Source organism: Panthera leo, chromosome C2 (assembly GCF_018350215.1).
Source record: "Panthera leo isolate Ple1 chromosome C2, P.leo_Ple1_pat1.1, whole genome shotgun sequence".
Lineage (NCBI taxonomy): Eukaryota > Metazoa > Chordata > Mammalia > Carnivora > Felidae > Panthera > Panthera leo.
The window spans coordinates 84,401,652-84,417,752 of NC_056687.1; the positions used below are offsets into that span (position 1 = coordinate 84,401,652).

The 16,101-nt window shown below is 39.4% G+C and overlaps 1 long non-coding RNA gene across 1 annotated transcript in view; it reads left to right on the plus strand.

Annotated features, from left to right (window-relative positions):
* The first annotated feature begins 448 nt into the window (after positions 1 to 448).
* LOC122198848 overlaps positions 449 to 16,101 on the plus strand; it is a 28,740-nt gene continuing 13,087 nt past the window's right edge. Inside the window, exon 1 of the long non-coding RNA XR_006193183.1 lies at positions 449 to 516. This is a non-coding gene — a long non-coding RNA (uncharacterized LOC122198848). The remainder of the gene's footprint in view (positions 517 to 16,101) is intronic.

Genomic DNA, 16,101 nt, shown 5'->3' on the forward strand with positions numbered 1-16,101 from the left:
GCATCAGAGCAAGGAAGAGAATCTAGACTTTCTAATTCCAAGCTCTGTACTCTTCCTGAAGCACCTCAGGGGTGGCTCTGGGAGGGGGACACCAAACACTCTAACTCTGTGCTGGGATCCTCGCCTGCCTTGAATTCCGATCTTGAGGATAGACTGAGGTTACTTTAGAATTCAAGCGATGACTTTGAACAGATAGATTAGTCATTCTGCAAGTTCAGTGTAAAAATCCAAGAAAACATGATTTCCCCCCTCTTTTGTAAATTGGCTGCATCATGGTACAAGGAGGTGTTCTGACAAGCCTGAGGCATCACCTTGTGAGGTCCTCCCAGATACCGCTTCAGGTTACCTGCTCCATGCAGTGGGTGAACCACTCCCCAGTCCTATCTCCATGGATACAAACAGAACTTGCTCACATTCTCTGAATGTGAATGGCAATCCCAGATTGGCTGTCCTAAGCCACTCAGGGCAGCAAGAAGCATTTAAATGTTCAACATGTTAAATGAATTAAAAATACAGGTGAGTGAGACTGACTCATGGCTGGGGAAGAGGCAGAGGTGGATGGCTTTCCATTGTCCTGGAAGGAGACCATGCATGGGCTAAAATGCATCCCTCCTCCCATCCTGGCCATCACCCGTTGGTACACCAGGATTGTAAGCTGTTGTGTACTGTGGAGAGAAGAAAGGGAGCTGGGGTGGGGTAGGGGCTCAGAACAAAAGGTGGAGACAGGGAGCATTTAGAAGTTCCACAAGACAAAGCAGAGGGAAGGACAGAGAGAGAGGATCCTGAGCAGACTCTGCACTGTCAACACAGAGCCCAATGTGGGGCTCAAACTCACAAACTGTAAGAACCTGACCTGAGCTGAAACCAAGAGTCGGCTGCTCAACTGACTGAGCCACCCAGGTGCTCCTGCCTGCACTGACTTCAGATGGAATCATTTTCAGGTAGCCTGTTTCAAAAATTCTCAGCTTCCTGGGACACCTGCTTGGCTCAGTAGGTTAAGCATCCAACTTTGGCTCAGGTCATGATCTCACGGTTCATGAGTTCAAGCCCTGAATTGGGCTCTGTGCTGACAGCTCAGAGCTTGGAGCCTGCTTCGGATTCTGTGTCTCCTTCTCTCTCTGCCCCTCCCCTGCTCATGCTTTGTCTCTCTCTGTCTCTCAAAAATAAATAAACATTAAAAAAAATTCTCAGCTTTCCTTTAGTTACAATGAAACCCCAAATGATTCTGGAAAAAATGTAGGCCCTTTTAGAAAACTATTTGTGAGACAAATTATTTTTGTAACAATATGAGACCCCACACGTATGGTGGTGATTTTACCAAAATTTTAGTTCTCATACTCCTGGCTAAAGGAGTAAAAAATTTGCTTTTGGGGGGCTACTTGGCTATGTCTATCAGAATTAAAGGGTACCTGGGTAGCTAAGTCGGTTAAGCATCTAACTCTTGATGTCAGCTCAAGTCTTCAGGTCTTGATCTCAGGGTTGTTAGTTTGAGCCCTGCATTGGGCTCCATGTTGAGCATGGGGTCTACTTAAAAAAAAAAAAGTATTATTAAAATTTAAAAAAGTATAAACACGTTGATCTAGTAATTTTAGTTTTAGAAATCTAACTTACATAAATCTGTGCCTATAATTATGAAGATGCTTAATGCCACATTATTTGTGATTGTAAAAAACAGAAGTCATTGTAAATTTATTAACAAGGAAATTGGTAAATGAACTATGATGTGTCCACACAAAAGAATGCTATTCATCAAAATACTCTTCGTTCAAAGGGAATCATGGAAATCAGGATTTATTTTTATATTTAATATGCAAGAAGCTGAATAATTTACATAGTATGATCACATTCTTTAAGATATATATGTGTATATATATGCAAATATATGTGTATATGTATATAATATATATATAATATATATAATATACACACACATGTATTTTCTACTTGTGTATACTTGTGTATATGTATTCATATTTGTGGATATATACATAGGCAAAAGTCTAGAAAGACACACACCAAATAGTTAAGAATGGATATCCACAAAGAGAAGAAATGGAACAGGATGATTATATAAGTAGCTGCTCATCTACTGCTCTGATATCTTCTCTTTCCTTCTGCCATTTTGGGCCAGGTATCTTACAGGAAGATTAAATGAAATAATAGTTAACTTAGTTCTGTATTTATTAGCATTTGTGTCTATGCCTCTTTTCTCTCTGATGGCCTTGAGTGTGTGTGTGTGTGTGTGTGTGTGTGTGTGTGTGTGTGTGTTTGTATTTGTGGGGGAACTGAATCATTGGGAAACTATTGGTGAATTTGAGCTTGTGGGTTACTGTCAGAGTTCCTATATCTCTTTTTTTCTTGCTTCCCATGATCACTGACCATAAATAGTATGTACTACCAGGGTTAGATGAAAGATATTTATAAATCTGAGTAATGTATAATTTCCTGGGGCTTTATGTTAGCATGCAGATGACTTCTTTCTCAGATTTGAAGAAAACCTTGAACAAAATGACAAGAAAGATGCAGGTTGTTTGGTGCCCTCCCTTCCAGTGCCCATGCTCTCTTGTTATATTGAATGGCACACTTCTTTTTGAGAAGACAGTAGGTATGAATGAATGTCAGGTCCATCAGTCACCAACTATGTAAACTTGGGCCACTCATTTAGTCTTCCAAAGTTTAGTTTTCTTCTAAGTAACATAATAGTATCCATCTAGTAGGGTTTTTGTGAGGGTGAAGTCAGATAACATGTGTGAAAATGTCTAGTACACACTGTAGATGCTCAATGACTATTTTCTTCCTTCTGATTCTTATTTTAAGGATTCTCTCAAATACGCTGTTGAGCTTTGCTGTTGTCAGAGCATTTTAATCTTCACTAGCTCCCTGTGGTTTCAGAACAGCTGCAGTTATGTCGCCTCTTTCCCAGCTGCCACCACGATTCTGTTTCCCTTGTTTGCTCTCCATTCTTCTCTCCTTAAGCGCTTCCTCTTGCCTTCGGCTCTTCCTCCTAATTTTCATTTCCACTTAGTTTTCGTCTTTTTTTAATTCCCTACCTTCATACCTTCTACTTCTCCATTCAATTCCTGAGACCACTGTGGGGGAAAGGCATGTGGTTCAGAGAGAGAGAGAAAGAAACAGAGTGTATTAAGAGAATAAAACCAACTGTTCCTCCTTCACACTTGAGCCACCCTGGGTTTCTCTCACTTCTCTAAGTGGTGCTTCATCATACCTCCGTGTCTTTGCACATGCTGTTCCTTCTTTACTTTTCCTGACTTTACCTGGCTAAATTCCACCTGTGCTTCAAGTCTCAGATGCATTATCTTCTGGGATCCTGGTCCTGGGCTCCAATATAGTAGGTCAGCTGCTCTTGCTCCCTGTGCTTATAGTGCTCCGTAGACTGTAATGGCTCATAGAACAGTCTCTCTTTCTTGTTCCAATACCAGCTTGCACACACAAGTTGTTCCTTGTTTATTTTCACGTTTCTAGTGCTTGGCTCAATGCTTAGCACTTAGCAGATGCTTATCGAATGGAGCTGTAACTTGACGTGTTCATCATGAAGATATCTATTTGGGAGAGCCGACCTGTTTTTCTCAAGCTGAAGCGTACTCTGGGACCTCTGTCCTGGTCTTATACTAAAACTAGTCCACAACTTTGAGTGGCCCTCATAAAAGCAAGACAAAATTTCACATACTATCTGTGTCTATTTTATTGGAATAAATTTCCAAACTCTCCCTTAAGCCTGGGAGTTAAGTCTCCAAATAAACTTTTCAGCTTTTCAACCTTGATGAACCTAATGATACAGTCACACAAACTTTGTCAGCATCTTGTTCCTGCTCATGCTGTTTCTTCACTTTGCAGAGTTGTCCCCATTCTTTGACTATTGAAAGTCTTTTTATCCCTGAAGCTCCTGTTCAAATAATTGTTCTTACTTCCTGGAGTTATTGTGAAAATTAAGTAAGATAAATTGCATAAATGCATACCACAGTGGTTGCCATAGAAGTAATCACTCCATAAAGATTAGCTATTAGCATCTTTTCTTAACCAGACTTTAAGCTCAGAGAAGGTGGGATCCATGTTTACATTAATTATATCTGTACCCTAAGCACCCAGCGTAAATGGTCTAAATGACCACTCAACAGTGTGGACCACATAGTAAATGTGGCATGCTACCTCCAGGCAAAGCCAATTACCAGGTGTGGTGGGTTTATTCACATGAATTATTAAAAGCAACTCCAGTTGTTTAGACACTTAGGTATGACCTAAAAGATTTTCTGGGAATCACTAATAAGTGATCGGCTAGGCTACAAAAGCACAAACAATATGTAAATTGTTAGCCAAAGTTCTTTGAAATTGGAAAATGTTAAGGTGAGAACAATGAGAGGAGATTTCATGTTTGATCTGGTCCAGTTCACTGAGACCTTATAAAAAAATCAACTTTAGAAATCCTGCTTCCTCCCATTCTCCTTCACTAGTGGTACAGTTTCAAACCAATTGTTAATAGCAAAAAATCAAATACTCTGTGTTTTGCGTGTTGAATTCTTTTAGATGAAGTCTGAAATGGTCAACTATTTTAACTAAATTGAACAGAATGCTAGATAGATCTTTTTGAAATATAAAATAGTTTTATTTTGACAAACAGTCCATGTAAAATATGAGACTGTTTTGAATGTAAGGATAGTACTTTGGCAGTATATTCATACATGAATGCAAATGTCAGTACTTGCAGAGCAGTCTATAACCCAGTCTGCAGTATTTTGGGATAAAATTCTCCATTGCTTCTAGGTACGATTACACATGGTCCTTCCAGTAATTCTTTTTTTCCCCTCCTTCAACATTCCTTTTCCTTTTCCCATTCCCCTTTTCCAAGAGTGATAGATAATCTCACAACACCAGACTTTGAGAGGAGAAGCATTAAAGATTCAATTTTGAATGACACGGTCCTTCTTAACATTAGCTTTCATTTCTAACAATAAGAAAAACCCTTGGGTTTAAGATGATCAGCACAACTGGCACACCAAACAAATAAAAATCAACAGCAAATAAGAAGTGACTCCAAGTCCTCTGAGACCAAGTGGTAGTGTCTCCCTGAGCTGACCATCTGGACAGTTAGGAGCCATGATGATTTCATCAGCTGCTATGACAAACCAGAAGAAGCAGGTGAGCCCTCTGTTCCTTTATGCACTGGAGGTTATGGGACAGATGGGCCTCAGACCTGTCGGCATTGACATGGCTCTGGAAATCTCAAGTTATTCCTGTTCTAGAGACTGTGGAAGGTGTTAACTCAATTTGTGTAGAGAAATGACCATTTCTTCTAAAGGCTGAGGTCATTCTCATCTTCTCTGAGACGTCAAAAATGTCTGTGAGGCTCCTGAGACCTTGCTCTTTCCCAAGGCTCTGGATTCCCAGAGAAACCTAGAGCCTTCTCTACAGCACAGCTGCCTCCTGTTTAGGCCACCATTATTGACCAATCACCCTCTCATGCCCAGAAAAGTAATCTCAACACCATTGAATAGGTCCCAGCTTATCCTTTTTCTAGCTACACTCTTTCTTTGTTTCTTTAGTGGAGTACTGGTACATATGTAGTGTGGTTTTCACTGTCTCCCTATAACCTCTGAGAAAACAAGTTGACATTAATAGCAACAACTCACATTTTAGTGGCTAATTTCCCGTCTTCTTACATAACATATATCTTTCGACCCTCTGTTCAAAGTCTCTCTCAGTTCTTTCTGGTATTATTCAGTTGTTCCCAGTCACTTCATAGGGGCTTCCATGAGCTCATGACTAATTCTATCTAGTCTGTTCTAGATCCTCCTTTGATGCCCGTGGGCATCAAATCCAAATTTGTGAAGCTGAGTCAGAGTGACTCCTCATTTTCTGCCAATCTCCATGAGGGTGTGATTTTTCTCTAGTACATTCCAAGGTTGCAAACCTGTAAGATGCCAAAATGGCACCACACTTAGCTTTCACTCCACTAGAACCACAGTGGCTCACATAGTAATTAGGTGAAAGCTCCTTTTTCCCTTTGTTACTCCGTTATGATAAAAAAAAAAAAAGCACTCTCTGTGCACCAATGTTTCACAAAATCCTCATGAAAATAACTTTTTTTGTGTGTTCTGATTGAAGCCCTGTTTTTCACAAGGCTCACAGATGATATTTTGACCTGGGTAAAGAAAAACAGTCTGCTCTGTATCTTTCCTTGTTTTGTTCTACATGTCTATACCAAACTCTTCTTTACAGACGTTTGGCTTTTGCTTGTGTGTTTATATTTTGGGGGCATTCCTCCTCTCTTTTAAGGAGATTGCCCAGAATTCCACAGAATGCTTTCAGAACCTGGTTACCTGGCCATATATAGTTGTAAGAGAAACTGAGAAAATGTGGCCTTTTATTCCATGTGTTAATGTACCTAGCGAAAAATCAGTATTCTCTTAAAAAAAAAAAAAAAAAAAGGAGTAGGAGAATGCATTTGGTACAGAAAACCAGCAGTCTCTGCTATAGGTTTTAACCCACTTTTCCAGTTTTTCCCCCTACCACTCATCCCTTTCGTACACTTGTATGGAAGACACCCAGTTTGTTCATTGGTTTGGACACAGAAGTGTCCTTACTCACCATGTTCCCTTTGAAATACCTCTGGACTCCTTTTCTTGCTCTGGAGTTTGTATCCATTGAGGCTCAGATTGGAGTTTTCCTCCTACATAAAGTATGGTGATTACATTTCTTCTAGATTTCAATGTTCTTGTCTATACCATTCATGGCAACTTTTATCTTTCAAATTTATACTCAATGCTTTCCTTGTAAACCTGTCAGTGCAAGGGCTGATAGGTTTTCTGAGGCAAAGAAGTGAGAACAATGTCTTGCTGAAAGCCAGTGCTTGGCAATTACTTATTTTTGTTGTTACGATAACCTAGGCTAAGGTTTGATGAAGTGCATTAGGGGTTGTGTAAGTGTTCCAGCCTGAGAATAGTTGAGTCAAGTCATGGGATTGTGCTATGTCTATACCTTTCTTCTGAAAGTAAAAATAATACTAGGAGCATTAGTTCATCACAGGGATAAGAAGCAGGATTAAGGGGTTTCAAAAATTATTGTAACCTTACTCCAAGAATTAAACTCTGCAATTGTTGGATTACATCAGTTTGGGGATAATATATTTATTTTTTATTATTTTTAGAATTGGTAATACATTCACATTTTGAATATAAAACATAGAAAATCTTCATAAAGACTCTTTCCCTTACCAGCCCTTCATCCAAACAACTCTATATCTCTGATAGGCAACTATTATTGATTTCTTAATATACTATGAAAGATATTTAAAAAAATTTTAATATTTATTTTTGAGAGAGGGGAGAGACAGAACGTGAGTGGAGCAGGGGCAGAAAGAGAGGGAGATACAGAATGCGAAGCAAGCTCCAGCTCTGAGCTGTAAGCACAGAGCCTGATGTGGGGCTTGAATCCACAAACAATGAGATCATGACCTGAGCTGAAGTCGGATGCTTAACCGACTGAGCCACCCAGGTGCCCCAAAGATATTTTTTAATGCAAATCAAAGCCATACAAATATCTATTCCTTTTCTGACTCAACCTCCCCCCCCCCACCAAATCACAAAATACTGTACATACTTTACTTTTACTCAGTATAACTTAGAAATGTTCCTTATCAATACAACAATCATCTCTTAATTCCTTTTTGACAGTTGCATGGTGTTCCATTATGTGGACATACCATAATTTATTTAATCAGCCCCCTGTTAACTAACATTTAGGTATTGGCAAATTTTTTCCCATTACAACAATCTGCAGGGAATATCCTTGTACTTAATTCATTTTGCATTTGTATATCTGCAGCATAAATTCCTAAAAGTAGAATGGGATGTGTATTTGAAGCTTTGATAGATATTGGCAGATAGCCCTCCGTGAGAATCCCACCAATGTATATTCTCACCAGCAACATATAAAAGTGTCATTTTTATGCAGTTTTGCCAGAATAGTTTATTATAAAACCTCTGAAATTTTGCCAATCTGTTAGGTGGATTAGGTGGAGGAAAAAACTCCAACCTCATCTAGTTTTAATTTGCATTTTTATACCATGAGTCAGGTTGGGCATCTATTTTTTCTACTTATTTAAGAACCATATCTATTTCCATTTCTGTGAATACTCTGTATCTTTGTGAACTTTGTAATTGGATAAATGACCTTTCATTCACTCTTAGTGGATTGATAGGTACTATTTATATATGTGAGAGATTGGTAGGTACTATTTATATATGTGAGAGATTAGTCCTTTCTCTATGTTCCAAACTGCAAATATTTTTGCCTAGCTGTCATTTGTTTTTCAGTTGGCTTATTGTTTTTTCCTTAAAAAAGTTTTTTTGATTCTTACAGAGTGAATCTTACCAATTTTCAACGGTTTCTGGATTTTGTGTGAGCTACAGACTTTCAACACACAATATTATAAAACAACTCTCTCAAATTTTTCTTTATTTATTTTACACTTACATATTGAATGTATTTGAAATCTCAAGCTTCCTTTTAAACCATTTCAAACAAATATGTCCTTGAGATAGGGTTGCTAAGTTTTACAAATGAAAATACAAATGCCCCATTAAATTTGAATTTCAGATAAACAGTGATTCATTTTTTAGTACAAGTGTGTCCCATGAAATATTGGGAGATTTATTTGGGACTGACTTAAAATAAATAGTAACTTATTATTTATCTGAAATTCAAATTTAACTGAGCATCTTGTATTTTATCTAGTTTGGGAGCCACTAGCCTATCTGCTTAGACATTTTAGATCGATTCTCAATTTAGGCTATGCCAGGGTCCTGTTCCTCTCCCTCATTTTCCATTTAAAAGTTTAATAGTATCATATAATGTCTGCATCCATCTCTTACAGGTTCTGAAGTTTGTGCACACAGTTGCTATTAGACAAACTGAAATAAATTAACTTACTTACTTATGAGTGAATACCTAGTTCCCTTCTGGTATTCCAAAGTGTGCTACAAGAAAATCATATTCTGGAGCAGGGAAAAACAACTACCTGGTGGCAGTGGAGAGTTAGTTCCTTGTTTGTTTTGTTCTAATGAAACAATTGAATTCCTAAGAATTTTCAGTTACCAAAATGATCGTCTCAATTATTGTTTCAAAGGTTAGAGGCCAGAGTATCAGATTTATATAAAATAAAATAATAAAACTAATATTTTTTTACAGGAGAATAAACAATAATATTTTAAAAATATAAGCATATTCTGTTCGATTATATTGGTCAAAACCAAAACTGATGCCTCTTTTCACTGCTTTTGAAAACACCCAGTAAGGAGTTTTATCTCCCTTAGCACTCCCATTATGATTAACAAAGCACAATGTTGAGATAATACTGCCCTTGCCTCCATAGGATTGTACACAAACCACAGCCATCATGATAAAGACACGTATCACTGAGGCAGCCAGGTCCCAGTTATGTTACAACCAGCGGAGGACAGTATACTTACCTCTGTCTAACTTACTTGATTGCCTTTCATTAATCCACTAATTCGTTCATTCAACAAATATTTCTTGAGTGCCTACTAACTTGTAGGTACTGTACTAGTGCTAGGTTGAACAAAACCGTCATAAACCCTGTCTTCGTGGGGCGTTGCAGTGGTGTGCTAGAGCCGGCTCCTGGAAAGCCCATTGTTACATTTTCAGGAACTCTGTGAGCCTTATAATCAGCACTCGTGAGAGTATTTATACACGAAAATTGGCAAACACTACAAATCAGGGCTTTCTTTGTTGTTTCTTTTTCTCCTTCATTGCCCCTTTTATTTAAACAGAGAGCTGGTTGTTAAACCCTGACCAGCACACCAGTGAGTTTACACAGATGCCCCCTGTCTGAGTCTTCCTTCCTGCCTTTCTACCACCACACAGGGCCCCACAGCACCAGTACACCTTGCTTTTCACAAGAAAATGGCTTCTGGAATGCTGTGAAGGAATCAAATTATTATATTATAGGTGACACGTGTTATAGGTTGTTGGCTACCTAAAGAAACCCAAAGTGGAACTTTGAAAAGATTTTTGCAATGTTAAAAGAAATCATTAGTTTATATTTAGTGATGTAAGATGGGGACAATAATAACACTTACCTCATAGGGTTGTCATGTGGATTAAATGAGCTAATATGTATAAGGCATTTAGGGACATGCCTGGTACAGTGTAACATAGAGTAAGCATCATACAGGTCAAGGTCCACCATGTTCTTATGATGCAGGATGTATCCAGATACATTTTCTTTGTGGTACTAATAATATGGAAGTGGGAAGCTTTAGCTACATCTCTTTACTCCATTTAGTCAGCTAAAATGACCTCTTTAATTTAAAAAGATCCGTAAAGGATTTTAGATCTGGAATTGTAACTGCTGGAAAAAAGGCAGAACATCATGTCCTTGGAGCCAGGAGAAATGCTTCTTTTTGCTATCTGGCAACATTAGGGCTTTTTATGAAAAAAATCATACTTTTTCCTGTCTTAGTGCTTCCTTAGCTTTCTTTCCTAAGTGAGTTAGGGCTCTCTGAGTATGTCACATGTGATTATTATGTAAGAAGAGCTCAGAAGGGAGAGGAGACCAGACAGCCTCTGATGAACTCTACTAAAGGTGGGATTTTGAAACCGAGAGTCTCACCTCTGGAAGGATTCCCCAGTTTTTACAAAGATAGAGAATATACTTTATTCCTGATTTATTTCTTGATTTTTATACACTAGAAGAGTTTTCTCTCCCCATTGAAGGTCATTTCTCACATGCAGATCCTCTATAGATTTGGTTAGATTTATGCCCAACTTGTTGCTATTGCTTTGTTCTTCCTCTTTTTAGTACTCTTGTAAATGGTATTGTGTCATAATTTCCTATTCAAGTTGTTTATCGCCAGTGTGTAGGAAAGCAGTGACTTTTGTATACTGATACTATTTCCTGCAACCTTGCTAAAATCACTTATTAGTTCCAGGATTTTTTTGTAGGCTCTTCAGAGTTCTCCACATGAACAATCATGCCATCTGCAAATAAAGGCAGTTAAATTCTTTCTTTCTGATCAGTACACCTTTTATTTTTCTGGTCTTATTGTATTAGCTAGGACTTCAAATAAGAGCGATGAGAGAGGATATCTTTGCAGCGTAACTGATCTTCAGGGCAAAGTGTTGTGTCTGTAAACATTGAGCTATAGGTTTTTCATGTAAACCCTTTTTAAAGGTGATGTGTGTTCCCTTCCAGTTCTCATTTTTGGAGACCCACAGAATATAAATGGTTCGTTTGAATCTAATCTAGTGAGAGGTCTGATATGTGGTCATTCCTCTCAGGGCAAGAGTGGTTTGGAAGTGGTAGAAGGAAAGGACATTCCACCCTTGATTCCTGTGATGATTAGTCCCTGAGTCAGCTCTGTGCTGCCTCTGTCCTCCACCCCCTGTCATAAAACCAGGAATCTCCAGCAGCTGCATTTGGGAAAGAGTCAGCATGAGGTGGAGTGATGAACTTGCTTTTAAGTCTGAAGAGCTGCCACTTCTTATCTGTGTGACCTTGGATGAATCACAAAAACCTCATTTTTAAAGTCAGGGCCATAATTATTTTATAGAGCTGTGAAGATAAGGTTGAAATGATGTAAACTTTAAAGCACTCTACATATTTATCATTTAGATTCTAAGTTCTTGGAGGGAAGGATCTGTGTCAGTTCATTTTTGTATTCCCTAGATAGTATGGAGATGTATAAATGCTAATAAATAAATGGGGGTAAGTAAATGCTTAATATACATCTAATTGTTGTGCCATCACATATAGTTATCCCTTCAAGATCTCTTTGTTTGCCTGTGGGCTGTGTGTGTGGGGGTGGTGCAAGATAGTGGGCAAAATCATGTGACTCTCACCGTCAGGCTCTGTGACCTTGGACAAGTCACCCAAACTCCTTAACAGAAATCGGGCTCTGTGGATGACTACATGAGATGATCCAAGTAAAGGATTCTGCAAAATATTGGCTCACAGAAAACACTCAGAAAATGCTAGCTGTTATTTTTATTTGGGTAGAAACTTCATTATTGAGCTAGAGAGCTAGAGAGGGAAAACCATGGGAGTTTTGGCTTGTTTGTGGTTGTTTTTTGGTGTCTCCTTGAGGGAACTTTCTTGTTTGCTCATGGGTGGTAACAGAGAGCCAGAATGAGGGGGAAAAAGTGACCAAAAGCTGACAGCTGGCCCAAATTTCCATTTGTGCCAATTCACCAATTTTCTTCTTCTTCTGTCCACTAGGTGACACTGTTTACTCATCTATACTACTCCATTTAGCCCTTTCCACAAATCTTAATTCAAAAGTAGCATGTTTTGTTTGGGGTAGTGATGAAGGGTGGGGTGGGGGACTCAACTGGGAGAGAATATATAAATAAACTGCCAGTGACCAACCTCTGAGGTACAGTTAGGGGCCAATTGTCACCCATGGTTATTTGATTTTACGGCCTAGTTTCAAACTATTTTTTAAATTGATTTTAAGAGCAATATGCAATTAGTTTCCACTTCTAGTCCAAGAAATGAAGGAAAACATGGACCGCTCCTCTTCCCAAACCTTCACAGAAGCAAAAGATAAACTGTTGTGTCTTTGAGTGTAGAGTTGAATAGATGTTCTTACATGTCTATGTTTCTGTGTCCTCCACAATAATTGGTTAATGAGGGCACAGACCACTAATAAGCAGCTGAAGCAGTTTCTAGGCTAAGTTTAAGTTGGGCCTTCAAATCTAGTAAAAATTAGTCAGTGCTGAGAAGAAACCAAATGCAATGTGTTCATTTGGATGTGGAGTTAGCAGAGGCCCCCCTTACCTTCCAGGTTGGTTATGGTCCCATTTCTGCATTTCTATATTGCCACAAAGTTAGAGGAAGCTGTCACTTACCTGCATATCCCCACGTTGAAATTTATGATGATTCCAAAATGGCTCATGTAACTGTTGAATAGAAAAAAAAAAATTAGAAATGGATGTTCTTCCCTTGTATTTCCAGGCTGTGAGCCAGGGAAGTGTGTCAACCATATCAAACCAAGGGATCAAGAAATCAAAGTTTTCATCCATTTGTCTCAGAATTTAGGGTCTGTCTTTTCTGTGTATTATCACCTTTTGTCCATTATAACTCTAAAATTAACTTATTTATGCTACTCGTTATGTTTGTTTCGAGATTAATTTATTTATTTTCCCTCAGAGGTAACAACCAAAATTCTGCAACAAATATGTCCCCGTTCAGAATTTTCCTGAAGCTTTCCCGGCCTCTCGCTAATGAGCTCTAATTTTCTGTGCTTTTCTGCGTGTCTACCAGCACGCACCACCTTGAGTTGGTGTGCAATAAACAACTAAATATAGTCACAGTTTTGGCAGCCAACTTTTGGAAGACTGTCACAAGGGCCCCTAAAACAGGAATTAGGCTGATTTAAAATGAACAGGCACTCTTTTGGGCTTGGGAAGAGAGGACATTTTCATATGTTGTGAGCAGTAGTTACCACAATGTCATCCTATATTTATGCCCTACTTTATTTAAACAACAGTAATAATTCTAATGATCATTAGCAAAGCATTGCTAAATGCTCAGCACCCCTCTTTGAAGTGGGGCTTTTTCCAGAACATTCTTTGTGTGGAACCAATACTGTGTAATCTGAAGTTGCATGAAGAGGTTTGGGGAGCAGAGCAGGGAACAGCAGCCTTGTTACTCCACAGAACGGTCATGGCTGAGACATGCACTTTGTTCCCTGATTCAGTGTAGAGCACCCATGACATCCGGGATTTGCTCACTCACATCTCCAGCTTGCACGATCTTCTGAGGAAGAAAGGAGAGAGCAGAAAAAGGAGAAGAGGGAAAAGGGAGAGAGAAGGGGACAGTGAGAAATTCAGGGCTGGCTTCAGCGCATTTGATTTCTAACTTTGGGGCATTCTCCTAAGTAGTGAATACTAATTATACTGAGTGTGTCAAATCGTGTCCTGTTTTTGTGAATCAAACAAATGCTCCCAGGAGATAGGCGGAGGCCACCAAGCCCGTTTAGTTTGTGACCCAAGCTGAATGTAAAGCCAGGATTCTGGGGGGTGGGGGGTGGATAGGCTTTGTGAGTTTATTTAATTTTATGACATGTGCCTCGCACCTTCAGTGCTACCTTGACATGAATGTTGGAGGCTTTCATTTGAACAGTTAATATGCTATTAGGGATGGCTGTACCACTTTGTAGAAACATTGAGAGAAAACAAATTGTTTTGAGGGACATGGGTGGTAGTGCTTTTCTTGGCAAAAATGAGAAAGTTGCGTAGATGATGTTGCTCTCATCAGGAACGGCTGCAGATCTTTACCAAACTCTTGTGAGGTACTTGTGTGTGATCTACCAGTGACAGTACAACAGGGCTGCTTTTAGGAGGAAGATTTGCCATTACAGGTTACATCGGAACACTACAGGCCCTCAACGGTCCCAGGTCCCATCTGTGCCTCTTCCAGTCTTTGTGCTTCTTGCTCCCCTGGATCTCCCATGCTGACCAGATGGGACCTGGGATTTGGCTTTGCCTGTCTTCGTGGAGCCCTGTCATTCTTCCCAGGAGGCCTTCAGGGACCCTCCTCTCTGAAAGCCATCTCTTAGCAGGAGAATACCAAGAAGTTCTTCAAGAAGTTCTACCTGACTCCCTCTGCCTCTAGGCAGAGGTAATCTTCCATTTTTGGAACACCGTATCTCTTTTGTGGCATTTCACTCCTACTTTAGTTGGTAGGTACCTGTGTGTGCAGCATCTTTCCTACAAAACTACAAACTCCTAGGCACTGGGGATTAGAGAATGTGTCTGTCTCCGTGATCTGCACAGCACCCTATGTAGACTATGTGGTCATAAATATTTTTTGAGTAAATGAGTAACATAAAGCATACACACTATCTTGCTGGACTAATTTCAATAGCTGTGTCTAAGAGCTGATCATATAAAATAAAGTGTCAAAAATAAAGCAATTAGGAGTATATTTCTTTATGTGGGTTTTGCTTCAATGCTCTTTTTCAAACAGCTACCTTCTTTCAGATTGTGTTTGACACATAGTGGGTGCTCAGTCAACCAGCTCATAGCTGCTTGAATGCAGTATCACAGCAAATGAGCTTCTACAATCAGGCAAAGAGAGTTTTTAATCAGACTTTTTTGAATTTATGAACTGGAGAACAATCTTTCCAGGTTTACATGGAAACTGGAAAGCTTAAAAGGCAGAATGAATCATTTCCATTCTTGATGCACATGAATCTGTGGACTGTTGATGGTAAAGGATGGGAAACCTGTCTAAATGTAATATGAACGAACACACACTTACTGAGCACTTCTGGTATCCCAGGCACTCTGCTCATCAGTTTACATGCATCACTTCATTTGGCCTCCCAATAATTATTATATCCATTTATAGATTTAAAACACCTGGGTCTTAGAAGAGTTAAGTAAGTTGCTCAAAGACATACAGCTAGTAAGTGGCAGAACCGGGATTCAAACCCAGATAGACTAACTCCAGTGCGTATACCATTCTGCGTCTTTGTGCAAAGGTATGTCCTTCCAGAAGAGAGTGTAGTGTTTCTTGAGCAGTGTTAAAAAATAGAAGTTTTTTTTTTCAGCCCGTACCTCTTCTCAGTGCCCTCCTTTTACAGATGAAGGAACTGACACCCAGAGAGGTTATGTCACTTATCCAGGATCACAGAGATAGTGAGAAGTGGGATTAGACCACAGATATCTAGACTCCAAGTCTAGAGGACCCTCATTTAAAGATGGTGTGTTATCCCACAGATTTGGATGTATATGAGTCTGGCTATGTTCTCTTAAACATAAGCCCTGTGTTCAGTGAAAGCCAAAGGCAGCTCGGATGACCTGAGCTGGTGTTAGTGCTGTCTGATTTATAAAGGGTTCTGACTACCTTTCCTTTTGCTCATTGGTTAATCCAGTAGTACTCCTCTGAATCCAGCATACATGCCACTATTTATGACCAAAGCAACCAAGAGTGCCACACTTGTCCGTTCACGCACCAGAGACCAACATGCTTCCTCTTCTGTGGCTGACTCAGCCCTCTTTATGCCACAACCCCAGTGTGAAGAGCTGGCTGGGTTTGGTCGAGTGTGCTGTTTCCTC